A 22,739-nucleotide genomic window follows, 5' to 3' on the forward strand; every position below is an offset into this window, starting at 1 on the left:
TGAAAGTGACCTCATCACGACAGTAGAGGAGGCCATGGACTGACATGTCAGAATGGGAATGGGATGTGGAATTACAATGGTTGGTCACTGGGAGATCCTCCCTGTTGCAGATGGAGCAAAGGCTCTCCCGACCTACGTCAGGTCTCACCGATGTAAAGGAGGCCACCAGGAACAGTGGATTCAGTAGATGACTCTGGTAGAATCGCTGTATGTATTCCTCACCTGGAATGACTGTTTGGGGCCCTGAATGATGGTGAGGGGAGAGACGTAGGGGCAGGTGTAGCACGTGTTCCACGCAGAGACCTCAGTAGAATGAAGCATTTGATACTTGTACACAGCAAGACCAAGACTACACTCAGGCATGGGCTGATAAGTGACAGGTAACACTCACACTGTAGAAGAGCAATAACAATCTCCAACTAGCGAGAAACAACCACCCACCCCGTTTCTGTCTCTCCATTTACAAGGTACACGTCAAGAGTGTACCAACACACAAAGGGGCTGGAGATACTCGGTGGACCTGACCAGCTCCAGGTTTACAGCATCTGCAGTCTCTGGTATCGGTATGTCAAGAGTGTAATGGAACCCTACCTCATTGTGCAAAGGCTCTGGCTGAATAAAAAAACATGTCTTAATCACTTTCACCTTATCTAACAGAAATCTACCATCTCTCCTTTGAAATTCGGGCCATCGCAGAGTTCAGAGTCAGGTTCAGGTAAATTGAAACGCACAGTATCAATCAACATAACCCGAGGGTGTGCTGGGGACAGCCTGCAAGCATCACCACACATTCTGGTGCCAACACAGCTCATCCACAATACTCAGCAGAACAACACAACAGAAACAGTACAAGCCTCTTTCCCCGCGGGCTGCCCCCTCCCCCACCAGCAACTCACACACAAAGACAGCCTCCAACCATAAGACAGACTGCCTCGGGGCCTCCTACCTACAGTCCCTGGCCCCGGACTCACTGAACCATAGACATTAGCCCTCCAATCTCCAGTCCCTGGCTCAGATCTGCAGACTCCCGGTTCCAAATCGACCAGATCTCAAGAAGTTCCACACTATCCACAGGATGGCATAGCCCCCCCGTTTTTCTACCATTCACTTGTCGAAGAGTTTCTTGTATGTTCCTAATGAATCCACCTCCTCCACCACCACCCCTGGCAGTGCCTACCACACACCCATCAATCTCTGTTTAAAAAGCAACAGCCCTCCTATACTTTCCTTCAGTCACCTTAAAATTATGTCCCCTCAGTACAGTACTGTGGAACAGTTTTAGGCACATATTCATAGCGAGGGTGCCTATGACTTTTGCACAGTACTGTACTTGTCAAGGTGGAACGGAGAGCGAGTTTGTAAATCTGGTGGGAGCAAAGATTGTTGGGAATGGCGAGAGTGGAGCGCTGTGGGACAGCTGGCAGAGGAGGAGTGCCGGCGCAGGTGTGGACACAGACAAAACCAAGCCTGAGACACCAGGCAAGGTCAACTGATTCCAAACAATTGGTTTATTTATCATTACAGAATATCTCTCTTGTGCTTCTCGCTCTCTCTCCTCTTTTTCCCAACCATGATTCCCCTCCCCTGTCCCTTCCTCACTCTCAGTCCACAGTAGAGATCAGGTTTATCATCATTCATGTATGTCATGAGATTTTTTTTGTGGCAGCTGTTTAGAGCAATACATAAAATTACTACAGTACTGGTGCAAAAGTCTTGGGCACCTCTGCACAGTTCTGCATGCATGCCATTTCTGCCCTGGGAAAAAAGTCTCTGGCAGTCCAATCTATCTATACCTCTTATCATCTTGTATATCTCTGTCAAGTCATCTCTCATCCTCCTTCACTCCAAAGAGAAAAGCCCTAGCTCACTCGACTGTTCTTCAAAAGACATGCTCTCGGATCCAGGCAGCATCCTGGTAAATCTCCTCTGCACCCCCTCTGAAGCTTCCACATCCTTCCTGTAATGAGGTGAACAGAACTGAAGACAAAATTCAAAGTGTGCTCTAACCAGAGCTTTATAGATCTTCAACATTACCTCACAACTCCTGAACTCAATATTCCGACCTATGAAGACCAATACACCATAAGCCTTCTTAACAACATTATTAACTTGTCTTTATATACACCAGACTACTTGATGCTACAGAAGGTGAAGACCCACACAGTGTTTCTAGAATTTAGCTCATGGGTCCCTGTTTGAACGAAGGCTGTGATGAGGTCTGGAAATGAGTGGTTCGGGCAAAACGGACAATGATGGGTCAGCTATTGGTAACAAAATGCCGCTTGATAGATTTCTGAAGTTGAGTGCAAGTAAGCATATCCTTCGTTCTGGTTTACTCACTGCCTATTATAGAAGCAGTTCTGGAAGCTTAGTCCTGCAAGACCTCCAACTCGGTTTTTGATGGGACTGTTGCTGGCGATAAGTAACTTTATTCGAATGGTGGAGCAGCTCGATGGGCTAAATGGCCTCGCAGTGGGCAGGGCATTGCGCGGTGTTGAGTGATGAGTCATCCCGGTCACGGGTGGCGCTGCAGCGGAAGACCAACCTGAGTGGGAGAGGAGACTTGGGGCCACTCTTGTCGGTTTATGAGGATCGGGGCAAATTGAAGACTACCTATATTTCAGAGGGCCATATTGTGGGCAAAGTACAGGAGGCGTGAAGTCGGAAACGTAGATCATGACGGGGACGCCGTTCGGTCCGGCTTATACTTGATGCATCAATGGACGGGGCGGTGAGATGAGCTGACGTCACGGGGTCGTGACCTCGGCTTGTTTAGGGAAGTGACGCCGAGGAATGGAAGCGGTGGCAGTGGCGGTGAGCAGGTAATCCGAGGGGACTCTGGGCAAAGTGGTGGGGAGAGGGCAGATAAACTGGGGTTAGAGGAGGGTGGAGTGAAGTGGAGCTCAGTCAACTCAGGGTGTGAAAGGCAGGTGACCAGGGGATAACGGGGGAAGACTCAGATAATCCGGTCAATAGGGTGAAGGGGAGGTCAGGCGACTTGGGGCAATGGGGCAACATGTAAAGTGGGGACGGGCAGGAAGGGGGTTGAGGGGTAACCTGGGCAACAGAGTAGGGTCGTGTAGGTAACCCGGGGCAAGGGGAGCTGAGGGCAGGCAACCTGGGGTGGGACGAAAGAGGCAAGTGACCAGGGGGCCACAGGGGAGGAGAGGTCAGGCTGCCTCAGGAAGTGATTGGGGGCGAGGGAACAGCTGACTGGTGTAGTGGAGGTTGGTGGAGTGGTGGTAACCTTGTGAAATGGGTCAAGGGAGAGGAAGTTACCCAGGGTGGGAGGATCAGCGTCGTATGTGTTTCTACTTTCAGTCATATGCGTAGGGTCATCATAAAACCGGGATCCGTGATAGTATCTCATGAATCAACGAGCATACGTATGCCAGTCGTTCATGGCTTGTCTTGCACCTGATAAGCAAGTCGATCAGTTGTATGTGCAGTTTGAAAGCTGGTGCTGAGATTTGATTAATTTCTAAAGAGGAAATGCAAAAATCCTTGGCAAAGAAGCAAGGAATTTGGGTTAATTGGTCAGTACTGTCTCTGCTGTGTCATTCTGAAATTCTAATCCTTCATTGAGGGCTCAGTTTCTTTCAAAGGTGCCGTTCTTCAAATTACATCTGCTGGAAGATGTTTGCAAAGTGGTATCAATTGGGAAGTCTGGGTAAGGTGTGAAGCTTTGATACTGTGCCAAGAATGACACAATTTATTATAGTTTGCTAGCTTGAAGGTTCAGGATCGGTTTTAGTATCATTGACGTGCATTCAGTGGCCACTTGATAACACAAATAAAAATGCATTACAACAGTGGTGTGCAAAAAAAGCATCTCTGAATGCACAACATGTTGTACCTTAAAGTGTATGCGTAACAGCAGCAGAAGACCAAAAACATGCACTCAGTAGCCACTTTATTAGGTACAAGAGGTACAGAAGCTGCTGAGTGTATGTCATGACATCTGATGTTCTGCAGCAGTGCAGTGAAATACATAAATTGTGCTTTAACTTATAGGAAAAATAATATATACATAGATAAAATCAAATAAGTAGTGCAGAAATAGTGAGGTAGTGTTCATGGACCTTTCAAAAAAACCTGATGGCAGAGTGGACGAAGCTGTTTCTAAAACGCGCGCGCGCGCGTGTGCGTGTGCGTGTGTGTGTGTGTGTGTGTGTGTGTGTGTGTGTGTGTGTGTGTGTGTGTGTGTGTGTGTGTGTGTGTGTGTGTGTGTGTGTGTGTGTGTGTGTGTGTGTGTGTGTGTGTGCGCGCGCGCGCGCGCGTGTCTTCAGGCACCTGTACCCCCTCTCTGATGGTGGTAATGCGATGAGGGCATGTCCTGGGTGGTGGGGGTCCTTAATGATTGATGCTGCCTTTTTGTGGCATTGATGGTGTCCTAGTGAAAGCCAAGGAATTGCTGTTTGGTCCTGTGTTGTGATGTTCGTGTCAAGGATGAGAGGCGGCAGGGTGAGATTCATTTATTATTGTAACATTTACCAGCCTGCAGTGAAAAGCTTTTGTTTGCTTGCCATCCAGCCAGATTATTCTATCCATAATTACCTTGTAGTACAAAAGAAGGAAAGCAATGCAGAATATAGTGTTACAGTGCAGGCTGACGAAGTGCAAGGGCCATGACGAGGTAAAGCGAGAGATAAATTTGGTGTATAAGAGATCTGGACTGTGCTCACTAACAACGCATGCTCTGACTTGTGTCAAGTATAATATTTTAATAAATTCTATTTTCCTGTAAATACAAGTAAATGAATCTTGGGATAGTATATAGTGACATATACTGTATGTACTTTAATAATAAATTTTACTGGGACTCTGAGCAGTCTTAAGCTTGCTTTTTTTTTTCCAGAATCAGGTTTATTATCACTGACACAAACAAAAGAGATACTAGAACAAGGCTTCCCAACCTCTTTTCATGCCGTGGGCCAATACCATTCAGCAGTGGGTCTGTGGATCCCAGGCTGGGACCCCCTGTTTGAGAAGGGCATCCCTTCAAAACAGAAATGAGAAGGAATTTGAAACTGTGGGTTCATTGCCACAGATGGCTGTGGAGGCAAAGCCATTGGGTATACTTAAAAGTAGAGGCTGATAGGTTCTTGATTAGTAAGGGTGTTGAGGATTATGGGGAGAAGGCAGAAGAATGGGGTTGAGAGGAATAATAAATTAGCCTAATTCTGCTCCTATGTTTTATAGAATGCGTTAAAAGGCTGAAAGGCTTCTCATTTTTTTAAATTTCAGGAAGAGGTCCTACTGGTTGTACACCACAATCAAGAATTTTCTACATTATTTCAAACTGCATAGAAGCCCACAGAATCCACGTTGTCATTAAGCAATCCCTCACTTTTTCCCATATTTGCATCAACTACTCCCAGATACTGCCCCTCATGTATGCACGAGGGACAATTTCTCCATCTTTTGGGGCGTGGGAGGAAACTGGAGAGCAGTCACAGAGTGAATGTGCAAACTCTCCACAACATCAGAGGTCAGGATGTGAGGCAGTGGCTCTACTGCTGGTCCCAGGCTGTAAGAGGGTTTACGTGTAACTAATTGGTGCATGTGGATCCATCCAGACATCAGTTTTGTTTTCTTTAGCAATAAGAGATGGAACAGACCCTTCTGACCCACTGAGCCACACCCCTCAGCTACCCATTGATTTAACCGTAGCCTAATCACAGGATAATTTACAGTTACCAATTAACCATCTAACCAATATGTCTTTGGACTGTGGGAGGAAACGGAGCACCCAGAGGAAACCCACACGGTTCACGGCAAAAGCCCCAAACTCCAGAGTACCTCTGGGCTGTAGCGTTACACTAACCACTACGCTACCATGAATGCTTAATGCGACCTTGTGTGACCTGGGTGTAAAAAATTAACGATTAACGTTGGGCTGTTTGTTATGTAACAGGAGTAATCACCCACTCCTGAGCTAAAGCAGAACCAGTTAAAGTTCTGGCTGCTGTTCTTTGTGGAAGTGTGGATTCCTGCGCTCCTGGGGAGTGAGTGAGTATGTTTGTCAATAGCGGGAGTCTGTTTCCATTTATCTGAGTAGTGGGACTGTCCACTCAAGACTATTTAATCCTATTATAATGGGAACCTTGGACTTGGGGCCAGTCAAAGTTATTCTGTAATGTTACTAAGATTGATGGTAGCATTCATTTGAAAAGGACTAGAATATGAATGCAAAATTGTACCTAATGCTGAGGCTTTTTAAGGCATTGGTGCAGTGGCTTCTCTGGCTCTCATAAATGCTACTGGTTTTAAATTCTTGATTTTTTTAGTTTCCAGTCAGGGATTTCTGTTGATCAAGGCTTACATTGTGTTTTATAGGATTGGTTTTATATTTACTATTTTTTAATGGGTTCTTTATTCTGTTTTTTTTACATGCTGCATAGGATCCAGAGTAACAATCATGTTGTTCTCATGTACACTTGTGCACTGAAGAATGACAATAAGCCCTCTTCAATCTGCAATCTTGGTCAGAACGTGTTTACAGTATTGTGAGCAGTTTGGGGGCCTCGTATCTAAGGAAGGTTGTACCCACGTTAGAGATGGTCCAAAGATGTTTACATGAATGATCCCAGCAATGAAAGGATTAACTTATAAAGAGGGTTTGACGGCTCTGAGCCTGTATTCACTGGAGTTTAGAAGAATGGGGGTGGGGGTGGGATCTCACTGAAATTTTCAGAATGTTGAATGGACTAGTTAGTGGACGTGGGGAGGATGTTTGCCGTAGTGGGAGAGTCTAGGACCAGAGGGCACAGCTGAGGAATTTGAAACAGATGAGGAATTCCTTTAGCCAGGGATTGATGAATCAGTGGAATTTGTTGCCCTAGATGGTTGTGAAAGCGAAGTCATTAGGTATATTTAAAGCAGAAGTTGATAGGTTCTTCATTAGTGAGGGCATCATAGATTACGGGGAAAAGGGAAATAAATCAGTCATGATCAAATGGTGCAGCAGATTCGATGGGCCAAACGGTGTAACTCTGCTCCTTTGTCTTGTGGTATAATTCCCTGAGCTGGACTTTGTCTGCTTCTTTGTATATGGATTGGCTTTTGCTTGGTGACTTCTACTGAAATATGAACTCATAAAAATCACTGTTCCAAAAGCACTTAAATACATAGTTCATGGACTGTTCAGGAACATGATGACGGAGTGGAAGAAGCTCTTCTTAAAATACTTAGAAATTTAGAGGGATGTGGGCTAAACACAGGCAAATGAAATGGACTGTTTATCACAATGAATATGACTGCACATCGAAACGCACAGTGAAGTGCATTGTTTGTGTTAATAATCAATGCAACCTAAGGAAGTGCTGGGGGTGGTGCCACTGTAGCATGCCCACCACGTTCAGCAGAACACCATAGAACACACCAAGCAGCTAAACAAGCCCATTCCTCCCTCCCATACATCCACATGTGCTCATGGACAGTCCAGCTCCAGGACAGGTCTCCAGGTTAGCATGAATGACTTGGGCTGAAAGGCCTGTTCCACGCTGGGTTGCGCTTCTGCTCCCTTTGGTATTTTCCAATGCCCTGTTAACTTTTACATCCACAGTAATTCCTTGTCAAAAGTTATTCTAGCTCCTTTTCTGAGGACCTTCATGCTGTACAGCTCTATCTCTGAAACTAGAGTCCATGAGACCATCCTCATTAGGGGATCGGAGGTGGAGAGGGTCAGTAGCTTTAAATTCCTTAGCGTTATCGCTTCAGTGCATTCTGTCCTGGGGCCATCACGTGTGTGCCATTACAAAGAAGGCACGGTAGCAGCTCTTTTTTAGAAGTTTGTGCAGATTCGACAGGTCATCTAAGACTCTGACAAACTTCTACAGGTGCAAAGTGGGGAGTATCCTGACAAGCTGCATCACGGTCTGGTATGGAAACGATAATTCCCAGGAACAGAAAAGTCCACAAATATGAGTGGATACGGCACACTCTGTCACAGGTAAAGCCCTCCCCACCATTGAACACATCTACAAGGACTGTTGCCACAAGAAAGCGTTATCCACTATCCAGGCCATGCTCTCTTCTTGCTGTTACCATCAGGAAGGAAATACAGGAGCCAAGGTCTCACACCACCAGGTTCAGGAACAGTTAATGCCCTTAACCATCAGGCTCCTGAACCAGCGTGGATAACTTCACTCACTTTAACAATAAACTGATTTCACAACACATGGGCTCACTTTTGTGACTCTTTACAAATCATGTTTCCAATATTTATTTTCTTACTGATTTAATTTTGTTTTGCATTTGTACATCTTGTTTTCTTATGCACATGGATTGTTTGTCAGTTATTGTTTCGATTGTATTATTGTTCTACTATAAATGCCTGCAAGAAAATTAATCTCGTGGAAGCATATGGTGACATATACATACTTTGATAATACATTTGCTTTGAGTTTTGAGCTTTTCTTTATTTCCACTTTGTATGAAAGCAGCCAGCAGACATTATCCAAACCGCCACCGTCTCTTTCTCCAGAGTTTCTGTTGGAGAGATGTGGTCGTTGGGCTGAGTATTACCCAATCTTCAATTGGCAGGAAGTGCCATCGGTTATTGGACTGTTTGAAGATATCTACTGTGGTGGATATCACAACTTGTTCACCCTCCCATCCTGATTTAAAGTTGACGTGTACTAAACATCATGACAGGTTTTGAAAGCCGATAAGGAGTAACTGTTTATAAACAATACAAATTGAAGGTGATTGACTTTTGTTTGTTAAAAATACAGTTGGGCGAAGAGAAGCTGAATTTGTGGCTGGTTGTTGTGATCCAGAAAAGATCTTCAAGATAAAATCTATCTTTATTTATTAAAGCATACACTAAAATGGATCGTTTGTGTCAGTCTGAGGATGTTTTGGGGGCAGTTTGCAAATGTCACCACACTTCCCACGCCAAAGTAGCATACCTGTAACTCACTAACTATAACTAATCTGTACATCTTTGGAATGTGGGTATAAAGGTTGGTGTAATACTATTACAGCACTAGCAACCTGTTCAATTTCTGCCGCAGCCTGTAAGGAATTTGTACGTTCTACCCATGGTTTCCTCCAAGTGCTCTGGTTTCCTCTGACATTCCAAAGACCTACTGATTAGCAGGTTAATTGGGCAGCACAGGCTCATTGGGCCGAAAGGGCCTGTTACTGTGCTGTATCTCTAAATGAACAAAACCCAGAGGAACTCCATGTGGTCACAGAAAGAACATACAGACTCTGTACATGCAATGGCATGAATTAAACCCTGATTTTACAGTTAGCGCTGTCAAGTGTTGCGATAACAGCTACAGTACCATGAGGAGCTTGACTATCTATTGACAATGAACTTTTCCATTTTAGTGTTTTAAAGTTCAAAGTAAATTTATTATCAAAGTACATATGTGTCATCATATACAACCCTGAGATACATTTTCTTGTGAGCACACTCAATAAATCTAATAACGGTAATAGAATTGATGAAAGACCGCACCACCAGGGTGGACAACCAGTGTGCAAAAGACAACAAACTGTGCAAATACGGAAAAAAAGAAAATAATAACTAAGCACCAGATATTGAGCCATAAAGATGATTAGTCCTTGAAAGGGAGCCCATGGGTTGTGGGAATAGTTCAGTGATAGGGCAAGAAGTTATCCCCTCAGGTTCAGGAGCCAGTTGGTTGAGGGGTAATAATGGTTCCTGAACCTGGTGGTGAGAGTCCTGTACCACCTTTCTAATGGCAGCAGTGAGAAGAGAGCATGTCCTGAGTGGGGGGGGGGGGGGGGGGTCCCTGATGATGGATGCTACTTTCCTGTGACAGTCTTTCATGTAGATATGCTCAATGGTGGGGAGGGCTTTACTTGTGATGGACTGAGCCGTATCCACTACCTTATGTAGGATTTTCCATTTAATGTTTCTATACCAGGCTGTGATGCAGCCAGTCAATATACTTTCCTCAACGTATCGGTAGAAGTGTGTCAAAGTTTTAGATGACATGCTGAATCTTTGCAAATTTCTAAGGAAGTAAAAGGTACTATTGAGGTTTTTTCATAATAGACTTATTGTCTTGGGCCCAGGACAGACCCTCTGAAATGATAATGCCAAGGAATTTAAAGTTGCTGACCCTCTCCACCTCTGATTCCCGATGAGGGTTAGCTCATGGAACTCCTGAAGTCAATAATCAGCTCCTTGGTGTTGCTGACATTGAGTGAGAGGCTGTTGTTGTGGCATCACTCAGCCAGATTTTCAATCTCCTTCCTATATGTTGATTCCTCACCACCTTTGATTCAGCTTATGACGGTGGTGTCGGTGTAAATACTTAAATACGGCATTGGAGCTGTGCTTAGCCTCACAGTCATTAGTGTAAAGCGAGTAGAGCGGGGGCTCAGCACACAGCCTTGTGGTGCACCTGTGCTGATGGAGATTGTGGAGGAGATGTTGCCAATCCTAACTGACTGGGGTCTGCAAGTGAGGAAATCAAGGATTCAATTGCATAAGGAGGTATTGAGGCCAAGGTCTTGAAGTTTATTGATTAGTTTTGAAGGGATGATAGTATTGAATGTTGAGCTATGGTCAATGAAGAGCATCCTGATGTTTGCATCTTTGCTGTCCAGATGTTCCTGGAGTGAGTGAAGAGCCATTGAAATGGCATCTGCTGTGGACCTGTTGTGCCAGTAGGCAAATTGAAGTGGATCCAAGTCACTTCTCAGGTAAAAGTTTCATCACCATCCTCTCAAAACACTTCATCACAGTGGACGTAAGTGTTTCTGGATGATAGTCATTGAAGCAGTTTACCACGTTCTTCCTAGATACCAGTATAATTAAAGACTGCCTGAAGTAGGTGGATATCTCAGGCTGCCAAAGTGAGAGGTTGAAGATCTCCGTGAGCACTCCAGCCAGTTGATCAGCACAGGTCTCTAGTACTGAGCCAGGTACCTCATCTGGGCTGGATGCTTTCCATGGGCTCTCCTTCCTGAAGGATGCTCTCACATCAAAATCCAAAGTGAATTTATTATCAAATGTCAGCATCTCCAACACTGGAATTCATTTTATATATTTATTTATTGAGATACAGCATGGAGGCCCTTCCAGCCCTTTGAGCCATGCTGCCCAATAACCCCCTGATTTAACCCTAGCCTAATCACGGGACAATTTACAATGACTAATTAACCTACCAACCAGTACATCTTTGGACTGTGGGAGGAAACCCACATGGTCATGTGGAGAACGTACAAACTCCTTACAGGCAGCAGTGAGAATTGAGCCCGGGTCACTGGTACTGTAAAGTGTTGTGCTAACCACTACACTACCAGGCCGACCCAGAAGAAGAGCCACTCCTTCAAGCCATCTTGCAGTATAAATTAAAGATTGCACCAACTTGGATGTTCAACCAATGTGCAAAAGACAACTAATTGCAAATACAAAAACAAAGAAATAAACATTAAAAATATCATGAACATGACTTGAAGAGTTCTTGAATATGAGTCAGTAGGTTGTGGGAACATAACAATGATGTGGCAAGTGAAATTGAGTGACATTATCCCCTTTGGTTCAAGAGCCTGGTGGTTGAGGGGTAATAACTGTTCCTGAACCTGGTGGTGAGAGTCCTGAGACTCCTGGACCTCCTTGCTAATAGCAATAGCAAGAAGAGAGTATGTCCTGGGTGGTGGGGGTCCCTGATGAAGGATGCTGCTTTCCTGCGACAGTGTTTCGTGTCGATATGCTCAATGGTGGGGAGGGCTTTCTTTATTTGTGATGGACAGGGCCGTATCCTCTACTTTATGTAGGATTTTCCAGTTGATGTTTCTATACCAGGCTGTGATGCAGCCAGTTAATATACACCCCACCACACATCTATGGAAGTTTGTCAAAGTTTTAGATGTCATGCTGAATCTATGCAAGCTTCTAAGGATATGGAGGTGCTGCAGTGCTCCCTTCATAATAGCACTTGCATGCTGGGCCCAGAACAGGTCCTCTGAGATAATAGCACAGAGGAATTTTAAGTTGCTGACCCTCTCCTTCTCAGAGACTGAAATCAGGATATTTGGGAGCTATGGGAGTTCATGATAGTTCCTCTATGTTTTGACATTCATAGTGAGCATAGAAGGCATTGAGCTCACCTGAAACCAAAGCCCTGTTGTCACCTATTTCACTTTGTAGCATTTAAGCCCTGCCACAGCTGTCGAGCACCCTTCGTTGATTTAGTCCAGAATAGCCACTTTATGAGTTAGCTTTTTGGAGGATCAGGTACAATCTCTTGTAACTTTCTTGGTCGCCAGACTCAAATCCCTCTGATCTGGCCCTCAGACTCTGACTCTCGTGGTACATCCAGGGCTTCTGGTTGGGGAACTCTATGATTCCAACAGAGTACTGGGAGCAGAACTCATTGGACACTTAAAATCATTGAATTAGAGTGCATGGATGAGGCCTTCTGCCCAAATCATCCATGTCATCCAAGGTGCCAGCATGAGCTAGTCTCGTTTCCCTGTGTTTGCCCACATCCATCTAAACCTTTCCTTTCTGTGAACCTGTCCAAGTGCCTTTTAAATGTTGCAATCATACCTTTCTCTACCACTTTTTCTGGCAACTTGTTACCCATGTTCACTAACCTCTATATCGAAAAACTTGCCTCTTAGACTCTCAATGTTTCCCTGTTCATTTGAAGCCAATACCCTCTGCCTTGGGTAAAAGATTGTGTTCACTTACCCCTGTCTCTTACCCCATATGATTTTACAAATATTTATAAAACTGCCCAAGTATAATACAGACACGATGAACTGGGTGGGTTTTAGGGTTCAGAATCAGGTTTATTATTACTGATATATCCAATGAAAGTTGTTTTGCGGCAGCAGTACAGTGCAATACTTCAAAAATTACACAAGATATAAAAGAATAGGTGCAAAATAGTGAGGTAGTGTTCGTGGACTTCCCAGAAATCTGATGGTGAAGTAGAAGAAGCTTTCCAAAAATGTTGAGTGTGACACACTCTCAACCTCCTCCCGGGCAGTAGTGGGTCGAGGGCATGAACTGAAAGTGAGGGTCCTGCCATTTGAGTATGTCCTCCACGGTGGGGAGGGTCATGCCCATGCTGGAGCTGGCTGAGCTTGCAACCCTCTGCGGTGGCCCCTCCATGCAACCAGTCAGACTGCTTTCTGCCCTACATCTGCAGAAATTTGCTGGTCTTTGGTGACATACCAACTCTTCCTAAAACTGCTCATGAAATATCGCCGCTGATGTGCCGCCTTCATGATTACATCACAATTTTCCTATCGTGACAGGAAATGTTTGGCACAGAAAACATTTAAACCCATTGTTTCAGCTCCAGTCTGAAACAAAGATGCTTGATCTATTCTCCTTTTCCAGCACTGAGTTTGTATCACTCGATTTGAGTACGATATTCTCCTAACAGGTTGTCCATTGGTGGGTCCTCGGTGACTGTCGAGGTCAATCAGGGATCCGCCTATTCTGGTGCAGTGTGGGCAAGAGTAAGTGGGGACTATGGTTAGTGGTTGTTTTTTTGTTGTTGTTCAGTCTTTCCTTTATAACTGTCGTTTGTTCTCTGTGGCACAGTGGAGGTCGTTCTTGTGTAGCACAGCTCCCTCCTGGACAGATTTCTTCCAGGTGTATCTTTTGAGTACACTGTCTTCCTCATTTTTAATGCTGAATTTCTTCAGGCTGATTTTGATATTATCTTTGAAGCTTTTTCTTTATCCACTAGGGGCTTACTGACCTTCCGTCAACTGGAAGTAAAGGATCTGTTTGGGGAGATACGAGTTTGGCATCCGAATAACATGACCTATCCATCGGAGTTGGTGTTGCTCTGTCCTGGTGGAGATGCTGTCCATGTTAGATAGATAGATAGATACTTTATTCATCCCCATGGGGAAATTCAACATTTTTTCCAATGTCCCATACACTTATTGTAGCAAAACTAATTACATACAATACTTAACTCAGTAAAAATATGATATGCATCTAAAATCACCCTCTCAAAAAGCATTAATAATAGCTTTTAAAAAGTTCTTAAGTAGTTTACTTAAATACATTGAGTCCTAACCCCGGCAATTTAACATATCTTACTCCTGGCGGTTGAATTGTAAAGCCGAATGGCATTGGGGAGTATTGATCTCTTCATCCTGTCTGAGGAGCATCGTTGGTCTCCTCTAGTACACTGCTGTTAGTGTGTCTGTCCTTCCAGCTGATCCTCAAGACTTTTCATAAGGATCTTTTGTGGTGGTGTTCCAGGGCTTTTGGGTGCCCACTGCGGATTGTCCACAATTCAGCTCCATAGAGTACCATAGGAAGGACAACTGCTCTATAGACCAAAGGTTTTGTTTGGTCGTGTAGGTCGCAGTATTCAAAGATTCTTCCTTAATCTTGCATAGGCTCCACCAGCACTACTGAGGCAATAGCTGATTTCTGAATGTAGTTCTGCAGGTTACAGTCTTTTCTTACCCACACACCCAAGAACTGTTTAACTGTTCACCAGCAGTGAGTACTAGATCCCCACTACAGGATGAAATATTTTTCCTCCCCAGCAAGCGTTCTGCTGGGGAATCGCAGTTGGTCGAGTAGCATCTGTGGAGGGGACAAACACAAATTGCTCAGGAGCTCAGCAGGACAGGTAGTATCTGTGGAGGGCGATAAATGGTCGGTATTTCAGGCTGAGACCCTTCATCAGGACTAGAAAGGTAGGGGGAGGAAGCCATAATAAGTGGGGGGGGAGGAGGAGTGCAAACTAGCAAGTGATGGATGATATAAGGTGAGGGGAAAGGTGGGTGGGGGACGGGGATGATGTGAGAAGCTAGGAGGTGATAGGTGGAAAAGTTTAAGGGCTGAAGAAGGAAGAATCAGAGGACAGGAGAGTGGACTGTGGGAGAAAGCGTAGGAAGAGGGGCAATGTGTGGGGGAGGAGGGTGAGAAGAAGAAAGGGGATGAGAGGGAAACCAGAATAGGGAATAGAAAAAGGGAAAAGTTGAGGTGACGGGGAGGCTCCTCCCAGAGGGCAGACACAAAGACGAACATCAACTCAGTGAAAAGCTTCCTTTGGTCTGCTCAAACTTGTTGCTCTGCCTGCAGGGGGTAGAAATCACAGGAAGTTAGAGAAATTGATGGAATATGAACTACTGCTCCTCCAACCTTAGAGTGGGTTCATCGTGACAGTAGAGGAGGTCATGGGCCGACATTTCGGCTGGAGACTGAGTCCTGATGAAGGGTCTCAGCCTGAAATGTCGACTGTTTATGCTGCCTAACCTGCTGAGTTCCTGCAGCATGTTGTGTATGTTGCTCTGGATTTCCAGCATCTACAGAATCTCTTGTGTTTATGATTTGGAAGACTTTAGATTTCAGGAAAGATTGGATCTGCTAGGTTGCAACAAAGTAGATGAAGGGTTGACTGAACAGAGCAGTGTGGATAGGGTCAAATCTTTTCGGGTATCAAAACAGACCATTGGTTTAAGTTGTGAAGAAATTTTAAAGGGAGTCTGAGGGTAAGTATTATTACATTGTGGCTGATATCTGGAATTGTTGACAGGAGGTGTGGAGTCAGACACATTTATTTTGTTTACCAGACATTTAGACAAGTCACTTACATCAAGGATCAACTTTCTTCGCCATATACATTTACATGTATTAGGAATTTGCTGTGGTGTGGTGTTGGTGCAACATGTAGCAAAAATTAACATTCAACGATTACAGAAAACACTGAATTGCACAAAATTAAGTTAAAGTAAGGGTATGGAACAAAATGTGCATAAGTACGTAACTACTAGCATGTACGTAGAATGTAAACAGTATTATAGAAAGTGCTTTAAAGTCTTTGCAGCACAGTGACTGAGGTAATAGAAGTTTGTGGGGTGCTAACTAGAATGGTTGATCAGATTGACTGCCTAGAGGAAAAAACTTAAGATGGTGTGAAGTTTTTGTTTTAATAGTCCTATAAGGGAGCAGTTAGAAAAGGCATGAAATTTGTTGTTTTGCAGCAACAGTACAGTGCAATACAGGGTTGTCCCCAAGTTACGAATGTCTGACTTACGAGCAACTCATACTTACAAATGGCCTGCCATAAAGCCTATTATATTAAGAATTTGTTGGCTTGAGGAAAGAGAATGCTGTCTGCCATTTTAAGTCAGATTGCGTTGTCGTTAACACTGTGCTGGGTGTGTAACTTTGTATTTGTCTTAAATTTTTCTTAGCAAGATTCACCCTGATCCCCCTTTTCCAGTCAGCACCGCACCCACTTCTCCCATTTAACTTGTCTCAGTGCAGGTGGACTTTAGGGCCCGGGGGAGCTCAGGACCCGCCACCCACGGCTGCTGCTGAATACGCAGTGTTTCTGTTCCATTGAGGGTAAATGATCACGATTGAAAGTAAAGTGGAAATAATAAAGCAATTGGAAAGAGGTGAAATGCCATTGGTCATTGGAAAAGCGTTAGGCTACAGTCAGTCAACGATCAGAACAATTTTAAAGGATAAAGTGAGAATAATGGAGTATGCGAAAGGCCCTGCCCCAATGAAAGCTACAATTATTACTAAGCAACGCAGTGGTTTTATTATTGAAATACAGTACATATGTTTCTTAAATGTTTTATATGCATTGAAAGGTAAAATATATACTAAGACAAACGTTTGACTAACTGATGCTAAATAATACCGGATGTAGCTGTTCCAATTTATGTATTTAGGAATGGAACTTGTTCGTAACCTGGAGACTTCCTGTACATAAAAAAAATTGCGGTAAGAAATATGTATAAAAAAATTTAATAAGTTGTGCAAAAATAGTGAGGTAGTGTTCATGGGTTGGTTCATTGTCTGTTCAGAAATCTGTCTGCAGAGGTGAAGAAGTTGTTCCTAAAATGCTGAGTATGCATTTTCAGGCTCTTTGTACCTCGTCCCTGGTGGTAGCAATAAGAAGAAAGTGCATCTGTAAAAACGTGCTAGAGTCTTTGGTGACAGGATGAGTAATGTCCGCACACACAAAATGCTGGAGGAATTCAGCTGGCTAGGCAGCATCTATGGAAAGGAGTAAATAGTCAGCATTTTGTGCTGAGACGCTTCATCATTATTTGAAAGAAAAGAGATCAGAGTAAGGAGGTGGGGGTAGGGGAAGAAGAAGTACAAGGTGGTAGGTGATAGGTGAGACCGGGGAGAGGAGAAATTGATTGGTGAAAGACTAGAGAAGGGGGAATTTGATAGGAGAGGATTGAAGACCATGGAAGAAAGAGAAGGGGAGGAGCACCAGAGGGAGGCAATGGGCAGGTAAGTAGATAAGGTGAGAGCAGGAAACACGATTGGGGAATGGTGAAGGGGGAGAGGTCATTACCCGAAGTTAGAATAATCGATATTCATTCCATCAGGTTGGAGGCTGCCCAGATAGAATACAAGGTGTTGCTCCTCCAATCTGAGTTTGGCCTCATCTTGGCAGTAGAGGCCATGGACTGACATGTCAGATTGGGAATGGGAAGTATGGGTGGCTACCGGAACTTTTTCCAGCAGAACTTCTCTTTCTTTCCTGACTTGATGAATGGTCTCAATCTGAAAGAATGACTGTTGACTCTTTTCCATAGATGCTGCCTGACCTGCTGAGCTCCTCCAGCATTTTGAATTGAATTTTGGTTTATTGTCATTTAGAAACCACAACTGCAATGCAGTTAAAAAATGAAACAGGGTTTTGCATCTAGATTTCCAGCATCTGCAGATTTTCTCGTGTTTGGCAGACTGCAAACAATGTCTTTTTCTGCTCACCTGACAGTTTGTTGTAGTGTTCATATACAGGTGTCCTCTGCTTTACAAATGTTCACTTTACGCCACTTTGTTTTTACAACAGACCTACGTTAGTAAGCTGTTTTCGCATTGCAAAGAGGATTTTCGCTTTTACAAAAGTTATTCCCATATAAATTAATGGTTCTTCGCTTTACAGCATTTCGGCTTAAGAAAGGCTTCATAGGAATGTTCTATCTTTGTAAAGGTGGGGGGGGAGAGGGGGATGCCTGTATTGTGAGAGGGTGCTGCACCAAACCTGTTGGTAATGGCTAATGTGAGGATGCACGCTGATAGCATTGCTCTAGTAGGTTCTGGGGAAGATGGAATTTTAACAAGTACCAGAAGTAGTACATTGTCTACCGAATTTTTTGGTTAATGAAGGAGATGTGGTTCTCCCACTGAAGTCCTGTGAAATAATGATGCCCAGGAACAAGAATGTTAAAACAATGCTAACTGTAGAGTTGTTGATGATGAGGGCATGGAGAGGAGTCACAGTCTTTTCCTAAAATTGATATGCATTCCGAGGTTTTAGGGCATTCGGCTCCATTGTTGACAATAGAGGAATATAGTTCAAATCAAGCGAATAGGATTAATGCAGGTAGGCAAGAAATATAGCGTGCATTTGATGGACTGAGGTGCTTATTTCACATACAACTCTATCAGTGGCTTTACGATTCATAGAGCCATATAACACGTTCGGCTGGTGGCGTAGTGGCATCAGCGCTGGACTTGGGGGGCGAGAGGTCCCGAGTTCGAATCCAGCTGGCTCCCTTACACGCTCTCCATGCGTGCCTGGGTTGAGTGTCAAGCTAGCAACTCAACCTCGTAAAAAAACCTGGAGAGGGATGGGTTTCAGATGCCCAGGACACGCTGTACGATGAGCAATCACCAAAAAGATCAGTGCAAAAAGCTTGTCATGATGGCACCCGGACAACTCCACCAGGAGTTAAGGGTGCCCACGCACACATAACACTGCGGTCCAGAAACAGACCCCTCAGCACATCTGGTCCAGGCCAAATTATTATTCTGAAGAGCTCCATTGAGATCCATCCAAATCATAACCCACCCATCCATATACATATACATTGAAATTTCTGTTAAATGTTGAAATCCACCACTTCCGCTGGCAGGTTGTTCCCCAATTTCTCCCCCTTTGATTGAAGAAGTTCCTCTTCATATTGCTCAAACATTTCACCTTTATCCCTTAACACATGATCTCTTGTTCTAGTCTCACCCAAACTCAGTGAAAAAGCATGTTTGCATTTACCTTATCTATGCCTCTCATTATTTTGTCTACCTCTATGAAATCTCCCTTCATTTTGCTCCGCTCTTAGGAATAAAGTCCTAACCTATTCACCTTTTTCCTATAACTCAGGTCCTCAAGTCCTGGCAGATTTTCTCTGCACTCTTTCCTGTGGGTGACCAGAACTGCACACAATACAGTACTCCAAATTAGGCCACACCAACATCTTGTACAACTTCAACATAACTTTGCAACTCCTTTACTCAGTATTTATGAAGGCCATTGTGCTAAAAGCTCTCCTTGCAATTCTATTACCTGTGGCACCAACTTCAAGGAATTGTGGGTGTGTATTCCATGCGAGTCCTACCCGTTTTTCCTCCCAAAGTGCAAAACCTCACACTTGTCAGCATTAGATTCCTTCTGTTATATTCAGCTGTCTTCCCCCTTCCTTTCCAAAACTGAAACATAGAAACATAGAAAATAGGTGCAAGAGTAGGCCATTCGGCCCTTCGAGCCTGCACCGCCATTCAGTATGATCATGGCTGATCATCCAACTCAGAACCCTGTACCTGCTTTCTCTCCATACCCCCGATCCCTTTAGCCACAAGGGCTATACCTAACTCCCTCTTAAATATAACCAATGAACTGGCCTCAACTGTTTCCTGTGGCAGAGAATTCCATAGATTCACCACTCTGTGTGAAGAAGTTTTTCCTCATCTTGGTCCTAAAAGGCTTCCCCTTTATCCTTAAACTGAAGAAGGGTCTTGGTCTGAAATGTCGACTGTTTATTCATTTCCATAGAGGCTGCCTGACCTATTGACTTCCTCCAGCATTTTGTGTGTGTTGCTCTGGATTTTCAGCATCTGCAGAATCTCTTGTCTTTAAATTCCATCTGCATTTTTTGTTAGCTCTTTTTCCCAGCTGGGTAGATCCTGCTGCAAACTTTGATAGCTTTCCTCGCTACACCCACAATCTTGTCATCTGCAAATCTGCGAGCCAATTTACCACATTATCAGCCGAAGCATTGATATAGAAGACAGGCAAGCCGGAAAGTATTCTACAGCTAGTGGCCTGCACTTCAGTTGGTATTGTACCATAGGCAGTGTGGTAGTCAGCACTCAAACTGCAATATGATGATCAAAGAATATTGTGTGTTATTGCTGCTGGTTTAGTATTGTCACATTTACAGTGAAAAGCTTTTGTTTGTATGCCATCCAGGCGGATGAAGATGCATACATTGAGTTAGTACAGACATTTACTAGGAAAACAATGTGTAATGTGGTGTTGCAACTACAGAGGAAGTGTAGTACATTTAAACAATACAAAGTACAAGGGCCATGATGAGGTAGATTGAGAGATCAACAGTTCATCTTTACTGTTTGAGACATCTGTTCAAAGGTCTGATGACAGTACAATAAAAGGTGAGGTTAATATAGTCTTATTATAGCAGTATATAAGCTGTTCTTGAGCCTGGTGCTATATACTTCAAATTTTTGTTCTGCTACCCAATGGGTGGGAGAGAGAGAGAGAGAGAGAATGATTGATGAAGAAGGGCTTCTTGATTATTTTGGCTGCTTTTCCAAGGTGACAGAGGGGAGGGTGGTCTGAGTTTGGCAAGTCTCTGTAGTTTTAGTCAGGCTTTGGGCAGAGCAGTTGCCATACAAAGCTGTGTTGCATAATTTGTCTCAGCCGGAAACACAGTCTGCTTACTCCTCTCTATGGATGCTGCCTGACTTGCTGAGTTCCTTCTGCATATTTTGTGTTATTCAAGATTTCTAACATCTGCAGACCCTCTTGTGTTTACGTTACTTTCTACAGTGCCTTTCTTTTAAAAAAGTTAGTGAGGATCATAGATGTACAGTATGTATAATATAAAGTCTTTCCTATGTCTTTACACTTGATCTATCTTGGTGAGTGAGGAGTCTGTTTAGCAAACAGACTTCCAAGAAACAAGATGAGTAGGCCCTCCAAACCAGCGTCTGCAGACTTTCTCGTGGTTGCTGTAGACTCAAGGACTCTACAACTCGTGTGCTCGGTATTATTTATTTATTTATCTATTTATTATTTGTTTTTGCTGTATTTGCATAGTTATTCTTTTGCACATTGTCATTCTTGTGTGTAGCTTTTTGTGATTTTGTTGTATTTCATTCTGTTATGAATACTTGTAAGAAAGTGAATCTCAAGGTAGTATATGGCGACATATACTTTGATAATAAATTTACTTTGAATTTTGAACTTAATGATAAACATTGGAACTGAATTAGATCTTTTGGCCCATTGTCCTCGTAATTTGATCATGGCTTGATTTATTTTCCCCCTGTACCCTATTCTCCTACCTTCTCCTCATAAGCTTCGACTCCCTTACTAATCAAGAGGTCTAGAATACAAGAGCAGGGATGCGATGCTGAGGCTTTATAAGGCACTGGTGTGGCCTCACCTTGAGTATTGTGCTCAAGTTTTGGGCTCCTCATTTGAGGAGAGATCTGCTGGTATTGGAGAGGGTCCAGAGGAGTTTCACAAAGATGATTCCAGGAATGAAAGGGTTATCGTACAAGGAACGTGTTTGATGGCTCTGGTCTGGTGTGGTCTGGTCTGTACTCACCGAAATTTAGAAGGATGAGGTGGGATCTCAGTGAAAGGCCAATGTTGAAAGGCCTAGACAGAGTAGATGTGGAAAGGATGTTTCCCATGGTGGGAGAGTCTAGGACAGGAGGGCACTGCCTCAAGATAGTGAGGTGTCTGTTCAAAACAGAGATGCAGAGAAATTTAAAGAGCAAACACAAGGAAATCTGCAGATGCTGGAAATTCAAACAACGCACACAAAATGCTGGTGGAACACAGCAGGCCAGGCAGCATCTATAAGGAGAAGCACTGTCGACGTCAGGACGAAGGGTCTTGGCCCGAAATGTTGACAGTGCTTCTCCTTATAGATGCTGCCTGCCCTGCTGTGTTTCACCAGCATTTTGTGTGTGTTGCAGAGAAATTTCTTCAGCCAGGGGGTGATGAATTTGTGGAATTTGTTGCCATGTGCAGCTGTGGAGACCAGGTCGTTGGGTATACTTAAAGGCAGAAATTGATAGGTTCTTGATTGGACATGGCATCAAAGGTTGCGGGAAGAAACCTGGGAAATGGGGTTGAGGAGGAGATTTAAAAAAAGGATCAGCCATGATTGGTGGAGCAGACTCAATGGGCCAAATGGCCTAATTCTGCTCCTATGTCTTATGGTCTAATCAAGAGCCTATGAACCTCCGCTTTAAGTATACCCAATGTATTAGCTTCTACAGCCGTCTGTGGCAATGAATCACCTCCCTGTGATCTAGCTTCCACCGCGCCCCATTGACACCCTCCCGTGCAGTGCTCCTTCAGCATTTACTGAAACAGGAATCGTCATCTCTCACATGAGGCAAGGCATGTGCTGCTCACCTATCTCTCGAACAATGACTCTAAGATAGCTCTGATAAGCATGATCTTGAGCAGGTTTGGAAGTTTATGCTGTACTCCTGTTTAAATACGCCTATACTGTACTGTGTGTGTCTAGCTTTCCTCAGGACTGTTCGGAGAGCTGTGATCTTGTCTTTGGAGCGCACCACTCTGTTAAGGTCTGGCTTTGATTGGTCAGATTAATTGCTTTACAATCATGCCGGAGCCTCACAATAGCACCATTAGCACCTGATAGGGCTGAGACTTGAGATATTCAGGCATATCTGCTCATACATGCACGCACGCATGTTAGTGAAACCTAGAGAGACCCTGAGA

General features: G+C 44.0%; 1 protein-coding gene across 5 annotated transcripts in view; it reads left to right on the plus strand.

Annotated features, from left to right (window-relative positions):
* The first annotated feature begins 2,590 nt into the window (after positions 1-2,590).
* stk11ip (serine/threonine kinase 11 interacting protein) overlaps positions 2,591-22,739 on the plus strand; it is a 141,325-nt gene continuing 121,176 nt past the window's right edge. For 2 of the 5 annotated variants that reach the window (XM_073046240.1, XM_073046239.1), the window contains exon 1: positions 2,592-2,822. The gene's annotated coding sequence lies outside the window, so the exon portion shown is untranslated. Of the gene's footprint in view, positions 2,823-5,985; positions 6,013-16,691; positions 16,715-22,739 lie in introns of those variants that run through there. The other 3 variants (XM_073046236.1, XM_073046237.1, XM_073046238.1) reach the window with 3 other exon arrangements.

Source organism: Hemitrygon akajei, chromosome 5, assembly GCF_048418815.1.
Source record: "Hemitrygon akajei chromosome 5, sHemAka1.3, whole genome shotgun sequence".
Lineage (NCBI taxonomy): Eukaryota > Metazoa > Chordata > Chondrichthyes > Myliobatiformes > Dasyatidae > Hemitrygon > Hemitrygon akajei.